Source organism: Numenius arquata, chromosome Z, assembly GCF_964106895.1.
Source record: "Numenius arquata chromosome Z, bNumArq3.hap1.1, whole genome shotgun sequence".
In the NCBI taxonomy this organism is placed as follows: Eukaryota; Metazoa; Chordata; class Aves; order Charadriiformes; family Scolopacidae; genus Numenius; species Numenius arquata.
The window spans coordinates 63,924,986-63,947,252 of record NC_133616.1 but is presented as its reverse complement, the minus strand read 5'-3'; the positions used below and the strand labels follow the sequence as shown (position 1 = coordinate 63,947,252).

At 40.0% G+C, this 22,267-nt stretch overlaps 1 pseudogene; it reads right to left on the bottom strand.

Annotated features, from left to right (window-relative positions):
- Nucleotides 1–761: 761 nt before the first annotated feature.
- LOC141477629 (uncharacterized) lies at nucleotides 762–3,625 on the bottom strand (annotated as a pseudogene).
- Nucleotides 3,626–22,267: the final 18,642 nt, after the last annotated feature.

The following is a 22,267-nucleotide window of genomic DNA, read 5'->3' as shown; positions in this document are numbered from 1 at the left end:
GTCAAGGTACACTCTATTATTTCCTGCAGAGAGGACAGGGTCAGACAAGCTGTCAGGGAGACCCTCCCATTGAGTCATGAGGTTCAGAAAGGACCCCCTTGTTTCTCAGTGCCTTCTCAGAGAGGAGTCTGGGTGCGGCTGTATCCAACTCTAGTCCCAGACTTGGTCAGCAGTTTATGTCTAAAGGATTATATATGCACAATCAATCCTTTATATCAATTAGCTGAGATTTCAAAGTTTAGTATGCTATTAGTCACTTACCGAGAATCTGTTGTGACAAGGAATCTCTCAGTCCTGAGGAGTAGAACGTTAAGCGAGCATCCCCACTCAAAGGGAGATCCTGGCATGCAGCCCACTGCCATACAGGAGAGCTCAAAGGGCTCTTGGGCTGTCCACTATTTATAGAATAAGATAATTGGCCTATAGTCATATTCTCATGGGAACAAAATATCTAGGTCCCCACTCCAGACTGTGTTTCAGCTGTGTTGCCAGTCATCCCCCTAGGTCCAGGTGCAACTCATCACAACTCCCACTGATGGTTATGGCTTGAACAGGAGCTGGGGAAGGAAGAGGGGGGGGAAAAACAGGGAGAGCGCACTGCCACACTCCACCCCATGACTATAGTCAATTCATCTTACCTTCACAGAGTGGTGGTACAGTCACCTGTTGTCTCTGTGCCACAAGTAGTATATTGATAGTTTGTGCACTTAGAGATCCACGGTAAGTAGACAGTAAAGCACTACTATTTTTTATTTGTTAATTTATATGTTTTTGGTGGTTGAAGTTGGGTTATTTGTTTGGTGAAGTACCAAACCTTCATATACAACATAACTATAAGCAACAAACATACTAAAATTAGATATTTAATATTAAAACATATTAAAATTACAACTGGGTGAAGCATAAAATTAAACACTCCTGTTGCTGTTGCTGACCATCCAAGAAGAATTTCCCACCAATGGTGTTCTCCATCCTTCCTCATTCTTTCAAAGATACAGTGTATCTCTTCTGTATCATGCTGAAAAGTGATTAGAATTTTGTGTTCATTGTTTTGGATTCGTTCTATCAGCTGACACAGGTCATCGTGTTGTAGAAGTTTCTTCACCAATTTAAGATTCATTCCAATGGGGGTAGGCAACAGATCTCAAATCAATGTATAATTAGATTGTAGCAATTGATAAGACATAGCAGGGACTGAATAATTGAATAATTATTCAATTATTAATTATTATGAATCCCATAACTTTAGTAAAGCTACGAACACAAACATTTGAGTGATTACTTGTATCTACAGTAACATTATCTATGAATATAGTATTACAAAGGGTTCTCCTTTTTGTAATCACAAAAGGATGTAAAACACATCCTTTTCCAATATATACAAGTACAGTTTCAGGATTTTCATCAATATATATTTTAAAATTATAAACATTCTGTTCAGTATCAAGACAAATGTCTTGGGCTTTGATGGTGTTACTCTCAGAAATTTGTTGTTCTCATACAAAGCGTGTATTAACATCAACAGTCTGCCATTTGTTACCATTCCATTGGGCCCACACTCTATGTTCTTATAGATAGAGTATAGTTCCATTGTGATTTAGTCCTAGTGCAATGATTGGGTATATGGTGTATACCAAAGCATTGCATATTAGGACAAAAGCTGTAGCCTTACTGTAGATGGAGTCATAGAAATACCACCAGGATTGGAATTCCCTTTCAAATTCAATTGCATTATCACAGATTACTTTTTGAATTTCAGTGGGTAAGGTACCTCCTTCACCTTCTTGTATAATTGCTGCTACCGTAGATTGCATCCACAGCTGAGCTTGGATACAACTAAGAGCTAGCGAAACATTGGTTTGGGCTACACCAAGTGCATCCACAATCAATTGGTGATCCCTCTTATTAATTACACAGAATCACAGAATCACAGAATCTTAGTGGTTGGAAGGGACCTTTGAGATCATCGAGTCCAACCACATTAAAAAAAAAAAAAAAAAAAAACAAAACACAAAAACACACAAACAAACAAAAAAACACAACACAAAACCAAACAAACAACAACACCCCCCCAAAAAAAAAAAAAAAAAAAAAAAAAAAAAAAAAAGCAAGCAGCATCCATCAACTAAACCCCACACACAACACCCCACCACAAACCAACAATCCCGGGCACTAGAGCATGCCCTGAAGAGCCACGTCTACACGTTTCTTAAATACCTCCAGGGATGGTGACTCCACCACCTCCCTGGGCAGGCTGTTCCAGTGCTTGACCACTCTCTCAGTAAAGTAATTCTTCCTAATATCTAATCTAAACCTCCCCTGCCGCAACTTCAGACCATTTCCTCTGGTCCTGTCGTTATTCCCTTGGGAGAAGAGGCCAACCCCCGCCTCTCTACAGTTTCCTTTCAGGTAGTTGTAGAGGGCAATGAGGTCTCCCCTCAGCCTCCTCTTCTCCAAACTAAACATGCCCAGTTCCCTCAGCCTCTCCTCATATGACTTGTTCTCCAGACCCCTCACCAGCTTGGTGGCTCTCCTCTGGACACGCTCCAGCACTTCAATGTCTTTCCTGTAGTGAGGGGCCCAAAACTGAACACAGTACTCGAGGTGAGGCCTCACCAGTGCCGAGTACAGAGGCACGATGACTTCCCTGCTCCTGCTGGCCACGCTATTCCTGATACAGGCCAGGATGCCGTTGGCCTTCTTGGCTGCCTGGGCACACTGCTGGCTCATGTTAAGCCGGCTGTCCACTAACACTCCCAGGTCCTTTTCTGCCAGGCAGCTTTCCAGCCACTCTTCCCCAAGCCTGTAGCATTGCCTGGGGTTGTTGTGGCCGAAATGCAGAACCCGGCACTTGGCCTTATTAAACCTCATCCCATTGGCCTTGGCCCATTGGTCCAACCTGTCCAGGTCCCTCTGTAGAGCCTGCCGACCCTCAAGCAGATCAACACTCCCACCTAGTTTGGTGTCATCCGCAAACTTACTGAGGGTGCACTCAATCCCCTTATCTAGATCATCAATGAAGATATTGAACAAGACTGGCCCCAAAACTGAGCCCTGAGGGACACCACTGGTGACCGGCCGCCAACCAGATTTTGCTCCATTAATCACAACTCGCTGAGCACGGCCATCCAGCCAGTTTTTTATCCAGCGGAGGGTACACTTGTCTATGCCATGATTCTCCAGTTTCTCCAGGAGAATGCCGTGAGGGACGGTGTCAAAGGCCTTACCAAAGTCCAGGTAGACAACGTCCACAGCCTTCCCCTCATCGAGAAAGCGGGTCACATGGTCATAGAAAGAGATCAAGTTGGTCTTTCCCAATTCTTTCCCACTGAGGCAATACATCAGGTGAGAGCCATTGGTTAGTTTCCAATCCTAATAGAGCAGATCCCAATGGGTGTTCCAATTTGTTTAAATCATTTTTTGTTGTGCTCAGTTTATTTGCAAGTGCTTCAGTGTCTATATTATTTAAGACTCCTAATCCTGTCCCTATTATACCGGTCACATCCCTCCCTGTTCATCTTGGAGATGTGAGTGTTTGCCCATGTAACCACATTAACCATCTTGCATAGGATGTACTCAAGAATGCTGAACAGGCTGGTTTGATGGTAGAGATGTTAATTTGCATCAGTAATTCTACTCATTTAAGAGACCATGTTGGATTAAATAACACTCATTGTTGGCCTGTATTTCTGATCACATATGATCCAGTTTCGGAAATTTGTGGGGATAGAGTTTCCTCATCCTTTACAGTCGGTGTGTATGTTATTATATGAGGCTTGGTAATGTCAAATTTGAATTTAAATGATAGTCCCACACTATGGAGACCCCAGAGGCAGACTATAAAACCAGGTTGGACTAAGGTAAAGTTGTACCAACGGTCCAATTTTTCAGAGGTACAACGTTTCATACTGTTGATTATTGGGTTTGATACAGTGCTATACACTGAAATCTGAGATGCTTTCTCATGAGTAGACCCATTGATAATCCAACACCCTATCTGAATTCTTTTCCCTGCCGTTCCCTGAAGTCGGAGAACTCTACCAGCTTGGTCTGTACCCCATCTCCATTCATTTTCTAAGTATACTTTGCTTCCATGCATGACCACAGTGGAAATATTTAAGTCTCCCTTCCTAGAGTGTATTCCCATATTCCCAGTGTACTTAACATGAGCTTGAGACCATGGCCATTCTAGAGTTCTTTGATCACAGGTTAGGAGCAATATTGTTGAGGTTTGGAATATTAACTTGAACACAACATTTCCATTTGACATCCTGTAGGGTGCTGTAAGAGAAAACAAAGACTTTTTTTTTTTTTCAGTGGGGAGAGTCCAAACAGGTTACCCCATTAAAAAGAAGGAAAAACCCATTATGCACTAATTCTGTGTTTTGCACCACTGTTATCAGTAGCTTCAGTAGCATGCACATACTTACATCACATGCACACAGAGCTCTCTCAGGTTGTTACAAGGCTCTTGTCTTACTGACTACATTATTATAATTGGCTGTGCTGCAGAGATTTTATATGTATACTTAAGTAGAGGGAACACTGTGAGAGAGCGAGGTTTTATGACAGTAGGAGCAGCTAATAAAACTTCTCTTAGGACATAAAGATGGTATGAGTTTAGACTCAAGGCCTATAAGCTGCAGCACTGACTATTATCCTGCAGCACTGACTAAGCAGAAAAAAATCAGATGTTGAAGACAGAGAGAATATAAGGTACATAGGAGACTTATTTTAGAGACCTGTGTGTTTCTTGGAGGGTCTGAGGTTACTTGAAGGTGCAGAATGTCCCTTTTCCAGCAAAGGAAAGTCTCTCTAACAGACTCTCTGCCTTTTGGTGTGAAAGGATGGGGACATGAAGAGATGGATGCTACTGCACAAGTGCAAGAGACACCAGAGAGGCCCTACAGCTTTGTGTTATGCCGCTTATGTGAAATGCCACTCTGCTCCCCACCTCTGTTTCCCCATCAGGAACCCTGGCAAAGTATGGAGGGAGTTAGGACCCATAGAGCTGTTTTCCCACCATTGTGGCAGGTACAGTTAGAGGGATGAGCAGTGGGAGAGAATGAGGTGGGAGAGGGGAAAATCTGGGGTGGTTAAAAGGACAGCTACAGGCTGAGAAGGGAGCGAGAGATTCAGGGGCAGCAGAGATAAGTTGCATATGCCTGGGAAGGCAGTCATGGCATAGCAAGATGACCTCCTTGCTGGGCAGCAAGCAATTGCCATCTGGTGGCCTGGAGGGCAAATAATTACCTTTGAATTTTGAGTCTATGAACAAATTGGAAGTTCCTCAGCAGCAGGCTACCTCTAATTCTGTGCAATTTGTTCTGTGCTGCATTTTCCAGCAGGAGCTCCCGACTGATGGCCAACATCTTGGTCTTGTTGTTTGGAAGCGCTGCTTAACACTGTGTTATCACAAGTGTCGTATACACATTATGAGTGCATAGGAGGGACACAGGAATCAGGAAGGATGTAGTCTTTATTTTAGGTCTCACAGTTTTTGGTCATTAGTAATACAGGGTAAAACTATGAAAAAGTAAATATTTGCCTTGAGCCAAACAGAAAAATTCCAACTCAAGTAAAATTCCAGGTCAAAGAATAACAGTGAGAGAGCCAGCGTGTTCTGAGTTTGATTCAGAAAAAAACATAGGTACGAATTTTCTCAAAATTTGTCTGATTATAAGAAAATATTTTAATATGTTGAAAAAACTTCTGTCATTTGTCCTGGTGATGAGTCAGTGTTTCACTGCAATGTCGAATTGTGAAAACATAGCTGTGTGATGCATGTTCCTTTCTCCTCTACCATGAGTCAGTCAGAGAGAGAGAGACAGACCACACAGTCACATCAGCAGACAAAAATTCAACTAACACAAGAAACAAACACATCTGTGCCTCTCTGAAATGAAAATGCCAGAAAATGTCATCAATGTACACTAAACTCCCAGCAGGAAACCCCCAGACATGGAGGGTTAAAGGCTGCTGCCACCTCCCTGTTGCAGAGGACTGCTGCACTTCACAGTGGCACTGTGTTTCGCTGTGGTCAAGCAGGAAACCTGGTAAAGCTGGAGGGTTTGTTGCAGGATGGCCCCCTGCAGCAGTGCCCTCACAACTCTCCAGAGCAGAGCCCAAAATCTTGTGTTAGGATAACTTCCGTTTCATTTTTCACCTCCTGTTAGGGTTTTCTGGGCATGCTTTTTAAATAGTAGTGTTGCAGTTTTCTGGACTCTGCGTTTAAAAATATCTTTTTAAATTACGTTTTTAAACAATAAATTCTTTGCAAATGCCTACAGCTATTGAGTAATTTCAAAATGCATCAGACTATTTGTGCAACATGACCCCCCTTGAGAGTGTCTCCTTTTGATGTTTTAGAAGAATTCCTCTTAAGGAAGGCAGTGATAAGAAATGTGGTTTTCGCAATTTTTCTACATGCTGTGAAGGTAACCCCTCCATGATTTCATGCACAATATAGTCCTGTAACATCAGCCTTATATCTACAGTGACATTTTCTGGCTTTTGCATCATAAGCAAAGGCTTAATTTATTTGATTTGTGACCTGGTGGCCCAGGACACTTAAGCTTTCTTTGTTATATGACAGAGCTATTTTTTCCCCACAGAACAGGCCTTCTTCTTTCTTGATTATGTTTTCTTAGAATATTAATATGCAAAGAAGATTTGATGATTTTTCCTCTCTTGAATGAGCTGCTATAACCAATTATGTCTAGCATTACCCCTGTAAGTGTCTCTAAGAAGCAATTATGGAAGTCCATAAAAAAATTAATTATGCACGTTACATAAGAGATGAGGATTAGAAGACTAAATGTGAGAACTTGCTGGAGTTGTTGTCTGGGACAGATAAAGAAAACTTTGTCTAATTAAATTTGTCAACAAGAAAATAAAGCATAAAGCATGTAAGCATTTGAAGAATTTCTGTAATGGAAAATAACTTAGTTGATAGGAAGTTGATAGTCATTAGGTAAACGATAAGACTTTAAGACATTGCCCACATGATATCAACTCCACTAAGAAGTATCAATGACTATTAGGGACGATAATACATATCTAAAAACACGTGAACGCGAGCAATGAAACATAAGGTTTGGCAGACTTTTCTAGACCATCAGATTACACTCATAATTAGACTGTGTGTTATACAGTTGCGTAGGACACTGAACACAGCCTAACCATGGCACTGCGTCATTCTTTGGTGGAACAATTTCTGTGAATAACAGTAGCTCATGCAGGACTCCTGGTAGACTGGCTCCAGTACCACCAGAAATCATAACCAGTTCAGGTAGCTCCATATGACACCTCACCACGTGGATCAGGCTGAAGGTTACTTCATAACAGTGTTGGTAAGAAAGAGTTTGCATACTTTAAAAACAGTACAAATGGAAGGCCCAACAGAGAGGCTGCGGGCAGAGAGGACCACGTAACCCTAGTCTCAAGTGTCAGATAAAACATTGCTGATGCCTCCAGCTGTGAGAAAAAAGGCATTGAGGAGAGCGTCAGTAGATAGTCTGAGTGGGATTTTAGCCATGTTAATTTAAGGTGATGGCTGGTTACTTAGAGCGACCTGTCAGAGAAACGGGACTAGAGTTTAGCTGGGATCAAAAAACACTGCAAGCAGAAAGTTGATCTGTGAGCTGTCAGTGCACAGATGGGAGATGAATTTGTGCTAACAGATAAGATACAGTTCAAAGAGAACATCAGATGAGCTTCTGCAGGGAGGAAGGATATCATCTTCCAAGGAAAATTACATGTCACTATGGGCAAATTCAAATTCTTGGTTTGATAATATACAGCATTAAGCAAGGTGCCTTCATGTATCATTGCTTTTTCTATGGAGACACTGCCTGGAAATGATAACAGGAGTCAGAAGAAGGAAGTATTTGCGTTGTTCACAGCAAAAAAAGGTTCTTGCAACTTCCTACTATGCATCATTTCTGCATAGCAGATTTAATGTCCTGAGTCATATTTGGCTAGTGTACGGTATCTCAAGTGTTCAAGAAACTTGTTTTTTTTCTGTGATGGTGGTTCTTAGGGGAATATTTTTCTCAATAATCTAGTTAATCTGATTTAATGACATTTTATTGCAGACTAAATATCTTGGATGCAGTTCATACTGACAGTTTTATCCCATAAGAATGATGCATGTTAAGTGCCATTTTTTTCTCTTGGATTCCTTGATCTTGAATTCTCCCCAGCTCAACTATTGTTCATGCATTTCGGATGTTCACAGGGAGTCAGACTTTTCCCAGTAGTGCCTACTGACAGGATAAGAGGCAATACGCGAAAATTAAAACATATGATATTCCATCTGAACACACAAACCCCACTTTCTCACTGTGAGGGTGGTAAAACACTAGCACAGGTTTCCCAGAGAGGTTGTGGAGTCTCCATTCACAGAGATATTCAAAACCCTACTGGATATGACCACTGGCAACCCGCTCTAGATGACCCTGCTTGAGCACAGGATCAGAGTATATGATCTCAAGAAGTTCCTTCCAGCCTAAGCCATCCTGTGAATCTGTGAGATTTCATTTGAAACCTTGCTACAATGCTGTAACATACCAAGTTTTACGCTTACCCCCACATCTTTAGTATCTCAGGAAGAGTGAGAAACTTCTAGAGACATATCTTGATATAATGTCGGGAAAGCCATGTCTGTATGACTTATTTTTTGGGTAATGTCCTTTGAGTTGTTTTCCACCACATCTGGAAGATTTGGAAGATACTGTCAGATGGCTGAAGTCCCACTGGTATCTAAGTTGCTTGGTCAACATTAGGTGTGTGGTAATCTTCCCTTGTAGGGGCTAGATCTCTTGTGACATCAGTAGGTGGCAATTTACTGAATATACTGAATAAGTTGTCATTTCACCGGGTTTGTTGAATTCTAGGTCTAGTCCCGTTCTTTCTTTCAGCAGATATCAGAAGATTCAGGTTATTATCTGCAGAGGTTTTGCTTTTGGAGCAACTCAAGCGTTGATTTCACTTGGGTATACTTCCCCCTAGAATAAGATGCAAACTTGCCCCTTACCTTTAGTTAATATCTCATAAATTTTAATTACTATTTATTTATTAACTCTGAGAGCTTTTGTATTTGTTCTTTTCAGTGAAAGGCATGTCCTGTTGCTGATTTGGAACGTGAAAATAGATATGTTTCCTCCCCTGCTCTTATTTTTTTCTTTAAAATTTTCAGCTTCTGCGTTTACCACCCTGCAGGAGCTGACTCATTGCTGGGCATCTTTCAGTGCATGATTGTTCACAGAGAGTGCATATTCAGGCTTTCTTCCTACCTTCAAATTTCCTTTCTCTCTAGCACTTTTTGAAAGTCAAGTTCTTGCCATTCCTATGTTACTCTAGATATAACCATTTGGTTCTGCATCTTCTACCTGGAAGCCATGTACTGGTTAGGTAGCCTTGGCTGAAGGACCATGCGCATCTCACAAAAATTAGGTAATAGAAAAGACTGGGAAAAATGGAGACCCTCATACAAAGTACTGAACTGCTCAACCAAGTCTAACCAATGTCTGCAAGTGCAGGGATTAGGACATTGCTTTGCCATGCTGTGAGTGTTGAGGCCGCAAGATGACAAAGAGAACATAGGTAGAACTTCTTAGAGAACGTGCTTCCATGGCAGACCAAGGATTGCTGAGTAAAGAAATTGTCCACTCTGCTGTCCTACCACCTTCTGGGAAAGTTTGGCTTGTGTATATTGTGTATAAAAAATGTAAGGCCATGCAGAGGACATCATGGGTTACATCACTGATTTTCTCTTCTAGTGCAAATCACCTTGCAAGGTCCCCAGAACTAGGCTAAACTTTTTAGGGTCACACTTTGGCTCTGTAGAAATTTTTATACCTTGTAGTACCTAGTATTTTATTAAATACTACCATACTGATACATCAGCCTTTCTAAATTATGTCTCAGATCATTTCAATAAGTCTCCAGGCAGAGAGAATAAGATATAAGCTGGCACGTTACCATGGCACCATTCTCACTTTAAAGCTACGAAGGCTGAATTCAGCCCTTTTGAGACATCGGACTGAGGCGCTTGAACACAGTGTCCTGTCCCCACAGAATCCCTCCAGATAAGCAGAGTGAAACACTCCTTGGTGTGACCGGTACCTCTGGTGACCCTCTACCCCAGAATGTTCTATGACTTGACCAGCAATGAGATAGGAGTGTGAGCTGATTGCTAAATGTTCTTGTATCTATTTTCTGCAGTATGGTTTCATATATTTAAAAAAAAAAAATTCAGTGAAACTTGAATTGGAAATTCTCCCATTTACCTTGGACTCTTTAGCCCTTTGGAAACTGACTGCTAATCATCTGGAAAGTCCTGAATGCACAATTAGGATTATACCATGCAGGAGCATTTTAAGAAAGGACACATTGAGCTACTAATATGTATGAGAGTGCTTGACACCTGCTGTGCCCCTTTCTTCAGAAGACGAAGAATAAATAAGAGACATGCGGTGAAGGGAACCAGAGCCCTGAGCTTGCAGAACTTTCAGCGATTGCTTTCACAGACATTATTATTCATGGTCTCAGGTACAATTTACTTCACCACCATGGCTAACCACATTGACTGAGAGTCTTCATGGAGTTGGACTACATTACCAACACAAATCATTCAACTCTGAAGTCATGGCTCAGGCCTAAACATGAAATTTTGAAATGCTTCTAGAAATGTCATGAAATGATCCTGCGGCTCAGTACCTATGAGAACTGAGGACGAATTCTGCTGATGCCTTCTACTTCTGTGTCTCCATGATTTCTAAATACTATGCACGTGTTTGTTTTTCTTTCTGTGCATGGGTTTAGTTGCGGGGGTTCTATGCATGTTTTTGGGTTGTTTTTTTGTGGGGGGAGAAGTGTGGTTGTGGTTTTTTTGTGCTCTTTTTTTTTTACTTAAGTAATGAAAAATGGATAATATCATTTTGTATTCATTCCATTTATTGTTCCATTTACCTTAAGATACGATTTTTTTTGCTGTACCTCATGAGTACAATACAAGGTTTTCAGCATAAGGGTGGCTGAACACTGGATCAGGTAGTCCAGACACTGCAAAACTTCCATCCCTGTGAATTTTCAAAATTCTCCAGGGCTAAGTCCTGAGCAACCTGATCTAACTTGCAAGTTAGTTGGACTTCATGGCCTCCAGAGGTCCTTTTTACCTTAATCTTTCTCTGAGTCTGTGCTCTCAAGCTGTTCTCTGTAGTCATGAGCACAACTCCAATAGTGAAAACTGAGTATTACAATTCCAGGATCTGTTTCTTTAATTAAAAAAGTACAGCAAATATTATAGGAATTAAAAAAATAATAACAAATAAATTCCAGGTATTTTCTATAGTGTTTGTTCTTTGTAAATAGAAACTACAATTCTGCGTGTAAACTTGTTTTATCTGATAACATCAAGACAATAAACACCATCCTTAAATACCTGTATTTTCTTGTGTTTGATTTGCCCAGCAAATACCAGAATATTTAATAAAACTATTAGTTTTGACTCACTAGTTCATTCTAGTAGAAAAGTAATCATAATACACCAAGTAGTATATGAATCACTCCTTGTCTGGTATTTTTCATATCAGTTTCAGAAGTGTCCCAGAAGCTGTCCTTGGCCCAGGTTTTCATGTTTTTATCTCCTTAAATGAACATTAACAGATATAAAAACTAAGCCTGAAAAAAAAATTGTCTTACAGTAAAAAAAAAAAGCAAACAAATTGTGTGTAGGACATGTAATTATAATACTTAGGATTAACTTGTAAGGTTGCAAACTTTAAAAAATATTTGTATGTTGATAATTCTAGCACAAGTATTTTAACAAGTGCTGTGTAAAGGTGTTTCTGGAAGTTTGGACTGTTTAAAGGCATGGCTAAAGATAGAACTTAATTTCTCTTCATTGCAGGGTAAGACTGGACTGACACTGAAACACAAGTTGTGATCTAGCACAGACTGAGATATAAAATGGGATGACACAGGAAGAACTTAAATGCCTAAAGTCAAGATTGCAAAATGGAAAGCACCTGTCACCTTACCCTCGAGGTAGTTCAGCTCTGTTAGACCCTCACTTTTGCCGAAGACTCTCTGCGAGCACTGGGAGTGGTGCCTCTGTGCAGACCTCCCTGTTGTCCCAGGCTTAGCTGCACTTGGTAGCTGCAGGCTGAACTCATGCCTAATCCCCATCTCAATCCAGAGACAAGATGTTCTCTTAGCCAAATCCCTTGAGATGTGTAGACCAATTAGAATCATGGAATAGTTTAGGTTGGAAAAGATCTTTAAGATCATCAAGTCCAACCTTTAACCTAGTGCTGCCAAGCCCACTACTAAATCTTGTCCCTAAGCACCACATAGATGTGTGCTTTTACACATCTATATATTTTTTTTTTTTTGTACACATATGTGTACGTCTTTTAAATACGTCCAAGGATGGTGACTCAACCACTTCCCTGGGAAACCTCTTCCAATTCTTGACAATTCTTTTGGCGAAGGAATTTTTCCTAATATCCAATCTAAACCTCCCCTGGCTCAGCTAGAGGCTGTTTCCTCTTATCTTATCACTTGTTACTTGGGAGAAGACACCAACCCTGACCTCACTACAGCCTCCTTTCAAGTAGTTGTAGAGAGCAGCAAGGTCTCCCTTCTTTTCTGCAGACTAAACAATCCCAGTTCCCTCAGCCACTCCTCATAAGACTTGTTCTCTAGAAACTCAGTAGCATCGTTAGCCTTCTTTGGACACTCTCCAGCACCTCAATGGTTTGAGTATATGTACCCCATTTAACACTCAGTGAGAGTCTCAGCTCCTCATAGATTATAGGTGGGATGGCAACTTTTTAAACCCCAAAGAACGATAACGGGAATTTTTTTCTTCTAGCTGTTTTCATATAAGGTGTATACTATTGCTAAGTAAGCTGGATCTGGGGAACAAGTCACTCCACTCATTCTCTCCCAAATGAAACTGACATAAATTAAAGCCATGGTCCTTTGTCCCCAGGAGTCTTATGAGCCTTTTCTTCTTTGCACAGATGTATGGCTTCACCATGAGGCACAGGAAGTAATCTCTATTGAGTTCTTAAATGGTTGAATGAGGAAGAGGAAAGGAAAGAGAAGTTTTCTAAGGAAAGAGGAGTTTTACCTTCCCTCGGAAGACGGGAAAGTAAACCTGCATTTATGACTCCCCCAGCTACTGCTCCAAAACCAGAACTGCTGTTTTGAACAGCATGACAAGGAGAGGGAGAGTGGGGTCAAGTGGTGTACTCACTGTGTTTTTAAGAAGTGTCTCCTGCTCAGCTCAGACCTGGGTTGCAGGTAGCGAGCATCCACTTGAGATGAGGTGTTCCCCTTCAGATCTGTCTCAGGTCTTGGGAATGGGATTTATAATTACTCTGTTCTCAGTGTTTCCCTAATTGCTAGCTCTGAGCAGGCACTTGCTGACTCTCTTTTCTGATGGCTGCTGCTGTTGAGTCCCATTCTGCTGTGCCCAGCACCACGGGGTGTCCAGTCCACGGCATGCAGAAAGAAAAGGACAGGAAAGAGTTGTGATCTGTTCAGTTTTATTGAAGTGTAAGAAGACTTAGTACCTGGCAATCATGTCTGTGAAGGGCACTGTTTCCCTCCTGGCACTTTGTAACAGAGAGATATTTTAATTCACGATTAATTAATGACAATGTTAATGTACACCCAAACCATTTGTTCAACTCCCAGCTTAAAAGCAGTTTCTAACAGACAAGCAAGATTCATAACCAAATAATATAATGCTTGAAATTGCAGTCTTAAAATAAATTTTTGTACCTTAATGAAAATTAACAAACCATACTTGCAGTTCTTTGAAGTTCTTTCTAGAAGAATTACAAAGACAATACACAGCCCTTGCTCAGCGTACACCTGCAAGACATGGGCAGATTTGACCATGGGGATGGGACACAGCTGCTTTGTTTAAAATCCATGCACCAGTCCTAGTCTACAGTTACTCCTTAATAGGAGCCTCAACAGAAGCCCAGACATCACAGATATATATCTCTCCCAGTATACCTTTAGTTGCTTAATTTTTAAGCTCCGAAAATCAGACCAACATATCTATCTGACTGAGACTGGGTGAAAAGCCTTTCTAAGAGCATAACATGTACTTCTTTTCCCTCTTTCTTCCCTCAAAGAAAAAAGAACACCCTGTGTTTTATCTGTAAAAGGTATCTGTTGCTACCACTGTATGCAAGAAGCAAGGACGTAACAGATGCAGACTAAGGAAACGCCCCATAGTAGACAGTAGCTACAGTCCTGACGACCTTAACTTTCTGCCTGACCCATGGAACAAATTATAAGTATACAACAGGGGTATGTTGAAACGAAGAAGGGAAACAGAAAAATTGCCAGAAGGAACATAGGGCACTCACTCTGCGTATGTTAAATCTTCACAGCACTAATTTAAAAGGGAAGACATTAATTATCCCATTTAAATTCTCAGGTGGAATTTAGATAGGCAGCTTGCAATTACCTATGGGGGAGTTTGCCAGAACTTAATATTTTGTCAGTGAACAGCTCCAAATTGCTGACAATGCAATAAATAATTGCATAGAGATTCTTACATCCTAGCTATAGTATTTTCTAAATGCTTCTTCTAATAGTCTTCTGGGCAGTATGCAATTCAAAGGTATGTTCCAAGCATCACAGGGTGTAAGAATGAGGATGACCTACTTCCACATGAGATCACATGAGATCAATGTTATCAAGAGAGTAGCTTACAAGTGAAGATAATAAAAGGTTTTTAGAGCAAATGTTCCCTGGCATTAAGGAACACCAAAATCTGCAAGCACAATTTAGAGTGAATTTTTATCTGAGCAATACTGATGAACACACCAACTCATAACAACATACTAACAAAAATAAATTGGAGGAAGGATAGTGACTGATTTTGCAGCTGATGAAGCAAACTATTTATCCTATCAGTTAGTATGCACAAATGACAGAACGATGAAAAATAAGCAAATTGAGAGCAGACAACTATAATTAGAACAAAATAATCTTACCAAGTAAAGTGAAGTGTGCCTGTGATCATCCAATTATTCACTCCAGTAACCACCAAATTTATGCCAACAGCCTCCAATGCCTGCCATTCAAGACAAAAGTAACACAGACCGCTCACTAGGAAACTAATGCCTCCGTTAGTCTGTCCTCCCTGCCCCAAATGCCCACTGTCATCATCAACTTTCCTGTGTTTGATGCCTCTTCAACAGTTCAGCATCTCTTTGAATGTGAGCATTCTGTGCTGCAGACCCACATTGCTTTACTGTTTCCCCCTATGTTTCTGGATTTTTTTTTTCTTTTTTCTGTCTATCTTTTTTTCTTATACTACAGCTGTAAACTCTTGGGGAAGACAAGGTCTTTATCTTTGTAGAGCAGCCAGTCCAGAAGAGCCCTCTGCTTTCTCAGGGCAGCAGAGTACTCCCATAATACAAACTAACAGTAACAGCAACATGAAAGTTGACTGACCTGAAGAAGCTGCTGTTTAACACATAGCTGGAAGCAGCTCTCTTTTGAATATGTGGCAGTCAGATGGGACTTTTTCCTTTTTTACTTTCACTGGCTTCCGCTTAACAATTTCACAAATTAATTTTGTAGCACTTCTGAATTGTTTTCCGGGTGCTCAAAATACTTGATCGGTTGCTGCATTTTTCTTTGCTATTACCAGTGTGGGATTAGGTATTTAGATACCATGAAGCTAAAATTATTGAGGATAGGTTGGGATACAGAACATCAAAATGAACAATTTACAAGCAAATACTCTGAGACCTTGTAACGTCACCATTAATTTCCTGGTAAAAGGCAAAATGCACTAAGACAAATCTGAGTCATCTTGCTCCCTTCTTGTGCTCTTTACTTGGCTTCTATAAATATAAAGGACCTATTTAGTACTGTATACAATTTGTATTAGGTTAAGATTATGCTTCCAGACCTCCTATCAACATCAGCACCCCAATAGGCTAAGCAACAAAGAAATCAGCTGTCCTAAAGGAAAGTCCACATCTTGAAGAGCTCAGACTTGAATTGGTGCATCTGAAGACAAAAATGAATTCTGGTGCTCTGAACCATTTCCCTGTTCATGATAGCATATATTTCCACATAAGTTTTTTGTTTAGCAAATGGCCTACACACTGTTTCTATGAAATGTTAAATGACATTTTGTAGGAACTTGACTTGGGCTGCCTGGTTATACAATAAATAGTGTCAACAAGACAGCTGTCTCTAGGAGACACAACCTGTGAGATTTCTATGGTACATTTGACAAACCAATGTATTTTCTAGAATGCTTATTGCAACCACATGTAGTACACATTTGTACAACACCAGCTGGAGCTAAACATAGTCTTTTGATGTGAAGATTGTTGAATACATGAAAAGTTTTTATTCCGGTCACCCAAAGTTTTGTCTACAGACCTAGTGTCTAAAGACCCAGCTGAAAACAAGAGGAAGGCAGCAGCTTGTAAAAAACACTACCACTCTCTGACACCATCTGACCCCGTTGCTAAATAACTTGGAGAAGTAATGAATCTGGTATAATTTATATTGGTCCTTCACCTGCAGTTACACAAAACATTGCCCTGTTGCCATGATAGCCTGATGCCTAAGCTTGAGACAGAGGTTTACCACTTCTGTGGAGAGGGACATCATAGGAAATACACCTATAGTAGCTGATGTATTTTGGTTAATTCTATAACCTGATAAAGAGTTAGAGCGTGTTTCCAGTGAACAGAGAACAGAAATGAATGGGAGAAATGGAAAGACTGTAATCTGAATATAGTAGTGTTTAATTCAAGTAATAAGTACCTTAAGTGCTGAAACGTAGCAGTTAAATATAATGGTTAAAGCTTACTTTGTTAAAGAGTCAGTTTATGCAATGGAAACTTTCATTCATCAGGACAGGTGTTGGTTAATTTCTGAAGCTTATCCTCACATAAAAAATGTATGGGGTAAGTCCTATGCCCTAAGGGCAATGAGAAACACGCCCTTTTCAACACAGCTAATATTATTCACAATGACATACAAATTAGCTTATAATTAGCTAAACCTGGCCATGGATATTGGAAATCTAAGATGTTATCATCAAAGAACTGGAAATATTTCTATCTGTGTTCTCAGATGATTTCAATCTGAAGGATTTTTTTTTCCTCCCCTTTCATTAGAAATATACTTGGGAATTAAACTGCTGCTACTTGGAAAGTACTAATAGGAATCTATTTTTTTGTTTTACTTTAATTATTAATTTATTAGTGGTTCTGCAACAGTTTATCTCACTTGAAATTTGCTTAAGTGATATATACAAAATAACTTAATCTGCCTATAGCAACACCTAACACAGGCATATAAAACTGGCCAGACTGGGTCAGACCAAGGATTCATTTGTCTTGATATACAGTCTCTTCTGGCCCTAAATGGAAGCATAAAAACTTGTCAAGCAGATAAGAAACTCATTGTCACTATTTCCTGAATCAGAAAGTGTTCCTATGTTTGAGTGACCCCCCCCAATGGAATTTGTTCATGTACTTGTTCAATATCTCCTTAATCCCATAAGAATTATTATTCACAGTATCCTATGATAAAGAATGCCTCCATTGCATGAGGAATGACCTCCCTTTACTTCCTTTAAACCTGGTTCCTAGCAACTTCCTTTGATTACCCTTAGTTTCTGTATTGGACAAGACCAGTCGGCAAGGTGATCTTTATTCCCTTTCTCCTGCAAAGCATGATTCTACAGATGTCTATCTGTCCTCTTAAATTATAATTTTTGAGGACATTTTCAGTGTCGAAGCCTCTTCCATTACTCCTTTAACAAAAACCTTTCCATGTCTTTAATCACCTTGTCACCTTTTATTAGAAACTATTCTTGTTAGAATTGCATCCACAGGTCCCAAATGGTGCTGTCTGCACATATGAGTTACACATAGATTAAACACTTCTGTCAGATTACAAATGAAAAGTTTCAGATTACAAATGAAAAGTAGGGACAAGATGCATTACATCAGTGATTAACTATAGAGAACCATTGCACGCTGGTGGAACAGTCTGAGGAATGGAGAAATTAATGTATGGAAAAAGGAGGGAGGTAAGATGTACCAAAGAAGTATTGTGTTTCCTTTTCATCCTTATTAAGGTACATGAGAAGAAGATACCAGTCAAGCCTTAACAACATTCCTGATTTTTCTGCCAAGACCAATGTCACTTTTGGTGTTACAATCACTGGACAACACAATTTTTTTCTAATTATTACAGAATCACATAGTGGCTGAGGCTGGCAGTGACCTCTGGAGATCATCTATTCCAACTTCTCTGCTCAAAGCGGGTGCAGCTACAGCACGTTGCCTAGGCTATGTCCAGCTAAGTTTTTAATATCTCCAGGAATGGAGATGCCACAGTCTCTCTGGGCAACCTGTTCCAGTGCTTAATCATCCCTGCAGTAAAAAAGTTTCCTTTTAGGAACTTAGGAATTTTTGAGCATTCATATTCAAGGAAGCCATTCAATACGTGAAATAGTCTGTTCTGATATTGATTGTTTTATCTTGAACATGGAAAAAAAAATCCTACCTAGATGTCTTATTATCAAATGCTTTGATTATATTTTTAGCTTAATTTAAAGAAATACTTCACGGAATCACAGAATCACGGAATTGTTGGAGTTGGAAGGCACCTCTAGAGATCATCTAGTCCAACTCCCCTGCTGAAGCAGGATTGCCCAGAGCACATTACTCAGGACTGCATCAAGGCAGGTCTTGAAAATCTCCAGAGAAGGGGACTCCATGACCTCCCTGGGCAGCCTGTTCCAGTGCTCTGTCACCCTCACCGTAAAGAAGTTTCTTCTCATATTTGAATGGAACTTCCCATGTTCCAGCTTGTGCCCATTGCCCCTCGTCCTGTCACTGGAAACCACTGAACATACTTGTATTTTTGGAACAGAACATGGACTTTTGATTCCTTTTACCTGATGCTTTTTTTTTTTTTCCTCCTTACACCTTAGGTACAAGTTGTTTTTCTGATGTTTATGGAGCAGTTGTCAACATCCAGTTTCCTAGTAAGAAAGAAGGACCAAAGTATATAGAGAGGTTGCTTTTAAATCTAGCTGTATCAAAATGGAAAACCTTTTATCTTGTAGCTTTCATACATCATACCATTATGTGATACTCTTCATACTCTATTATGTAATACTCTTTGTGGAAAACTTGAAGGTATGCTGGCTAGTTTTAGCAATGAGTAACAAATTTTATCCAAGATCTTAAGTCTGGAAGAAATCCAACACATTTTGACAAAGTTCTCTTTAAACTTGCAGTTTTCATAACAGCTGAAGTAGAACAAATCTAAGCTTCATTAAACTCCCTGTGAACCTAAAGTCTACACAGATTAAAATTAAGAACACAGGTCACTGTGTCCAAGCTATCGTTTAACTATTTTTTTCTAAAACAATCTCAATTGTAAAGGTCAATGACTGTAAACCAAAGCTTGTATATCAGATCTTCCTGATAAGTGTATTTATGCAAGGAGAACTGAGTTCATTCTCTCTCTTCTGAATTAAACTATCCTTTTCTTCCCAGATATGTTAACACAAAAATAGAAATACTATAATAACATCCATTTCTTAATTATAGTGAGTCAGCCTTGCACGAAACAACTTAATAGTACTATGCACTATTAGAAGCTTCGAGGTGACTTTTCTGTATGAGAATAACTGAAAAAAGCCCTGTGCTCTATAGTTAAACGTTTGCTTTTTCTCACTCACCTCATGTTTCACCGGGTACACTGTTCCCTACACTTCTTCAACTTTTTTGATACTTGTGATGAAGGCCAGAATCACAAGAGTGCAACCAATGAAGAGGAGAGTATCAGCATATGCTTTTGACATACATTACCAGAACGGATTTCTAATTTCAGTGGGAGAAAATTTGTTTTTATTTAGATTAGAATTAACAAATACTAAACAAAAAACCAAACAGAAACCAAACAAAAACCAAATCCCCAAACATTCAAAGTTTATATAAGCTTCGGTTAGAGGGATTATCTTTGTTGGAAGAATATTTTGATCTCAGCTTTAATGTATAAGCAGTTACACCCATCATTTCAGGATGATTAAGTCCTAAAAGTAATTTATCATACAATAGCTGTATTTTGTTGCTAGAGCTTTTATTAAATGTTGGAACCGTGTCAAAGTGGTTCATGGGCAATGAATGGGAAATGTATATTTCTGCCCTGGTTTGAAAGCAAACAGAGGATTATGAGTAAATAGCCAAACAGTCATACCCTTAATGCCTGCAGTGCAGTGAAAAGAATGATTAACCAAGTACATTGACAAGACCTTGCAATCCCATTTGCAGCCCGATTTGCTGAGAAGAACAAACAGGGTACTGAAAACTTTCCGTTTTTGTGCAAGTTGTGCTACTACATGCTACTGTGTGAGATATTTAACCTCTCTCTTCCTTCCCAGTTGTTTTGACTTCTGATTCCACGTTATCTGTGCCCAGATCATTGGCTCATTGCATGGTACCTGCTCCTTTTTTTCAATTTATAAACTGCATTAAAAGTCAGCAGAACCAGCAAAAGACCTTGCACAGTTTTCCCATGCTCTGTAAACACTCACTGTAATTGTACATGACTCTGGGTGAGTTTAGTCAGGCCCATCAGGCTCTGAGATGGTGTGGCTGATATCTGGCCTCTGGAAAGCATTGGACCCCTAATGATTTTGGTGAGATTACAACAATATATTTTAAACATCCACACTCTAATTATAAATAAAGAAACAAGCAAAGATTAAATCAACAAAGCATATTAGCCGATTCCAAAATGTATAGTCTATAAGATATAAACCAGCCCTCGCACCTAGCAACACTGCAGCTTGCACATAGGAGCCAGGAACAGAGGGAGTTTCCCAGCTAGTTGCCTGCTAGCCTACTGAACTAGTTCTTATTCTGCAAAGTCCAATTTTTTTCATGACCCTACCTGTGTCCATCTCTATTTTTTTGAAAGTTGTCTGTAGACACAGTTACCGAAACACTTTTTCAGGAATACCTATTTTCAAAGAAGTTCAAGCTGTCTGAGGAAGAAATAACATTCAAATTGTAAGAAAAAGTCTAAGTAGGTGGATATCAACACTGGGGTATGTATTTCAAAGGAAACTTTTCTCCCAATTGATTTAATGCAAATGCAAACATTGCAGTCCTGAGTAGCATTCTCTAAGCAATCCTGCTTCAGCAGGGGAGTTGGACTAGATGATCTGTATGGTCCCTTCCAACTCTAAAAAAAATTCAGTGAAATTTAATTCAAACAGCTTACCTCCAGATTTAAAATGGATTCTAGACACCTAAGTAAACCATTGCTGTTCAGAAAACCTACATTCACATGCCAACTAACACAGAGGTACATGAGCAGCTCTGGTACTCCAAATATTGCTATAAATGCATCTGAAATCTGGATTTATGTGTTGGCCCAGGAACACCTTGGCCTCAGCCAACAGAAAAGTACCTAACCCTCATTCACATCCACAAAGAAAGCAGTCTTCCATCTGTCTCCACATAGGACTTCGTCCTACAGTTGCTACCACAGCAAACGTTAAATCAACCTCCCTGCAAGGTGCAGAAAGCAAGTATATTCGGTAAAACTGAGGAGAAAGCACAGAGGCTACAGCATTCAGTTCTTGTCCGCTACAGGTTAAACCCACCTTCCTCATCTTTTTAGCAAATACTGCAGCCAGCAAGTGATCAGCAAACATGGTTGAGCCTCCTGCTAAACACTCCTGCTTAACACTCCTGCTAAAGTCATCCTTCTTAGCCCAAAAGGAGGGAAGGTTTTGAGAGGCTCTGGGAGTATGAAAGCTGGTCTCAGATTGTCCAGTTTAACAAAATCTACTGCATTCAAGCTGGCCTTGCAACAAAGGATCCCACAAGCAGAGGAAATGAAAAACTGACCAGCATCTAGAAAGCTAGTATGGTTCAGCTATGAAAACAATAGGCAGGAAAAAAGGAAGAGGAAAACAAAATATTTAACAAACCACCAGAGGAAAGGGAACGTCTTGACACATGAGTGGGAACTCCCTGTCATTTGGTTCTTATGTTTTGCAATTTTTGAAGCATGTTATTCCACCTTCCTGGGACAAGCCAGGCATGTGACCTGCCTTGAAGTCATGCAACATCTATCTCATCAAAGGGGTCACTCTTCAGAAGCATAAACTCGAGGAAAAAATGACCCCACTTTCCCTGACAACTAAAAAACCCAAGAACTTACACAA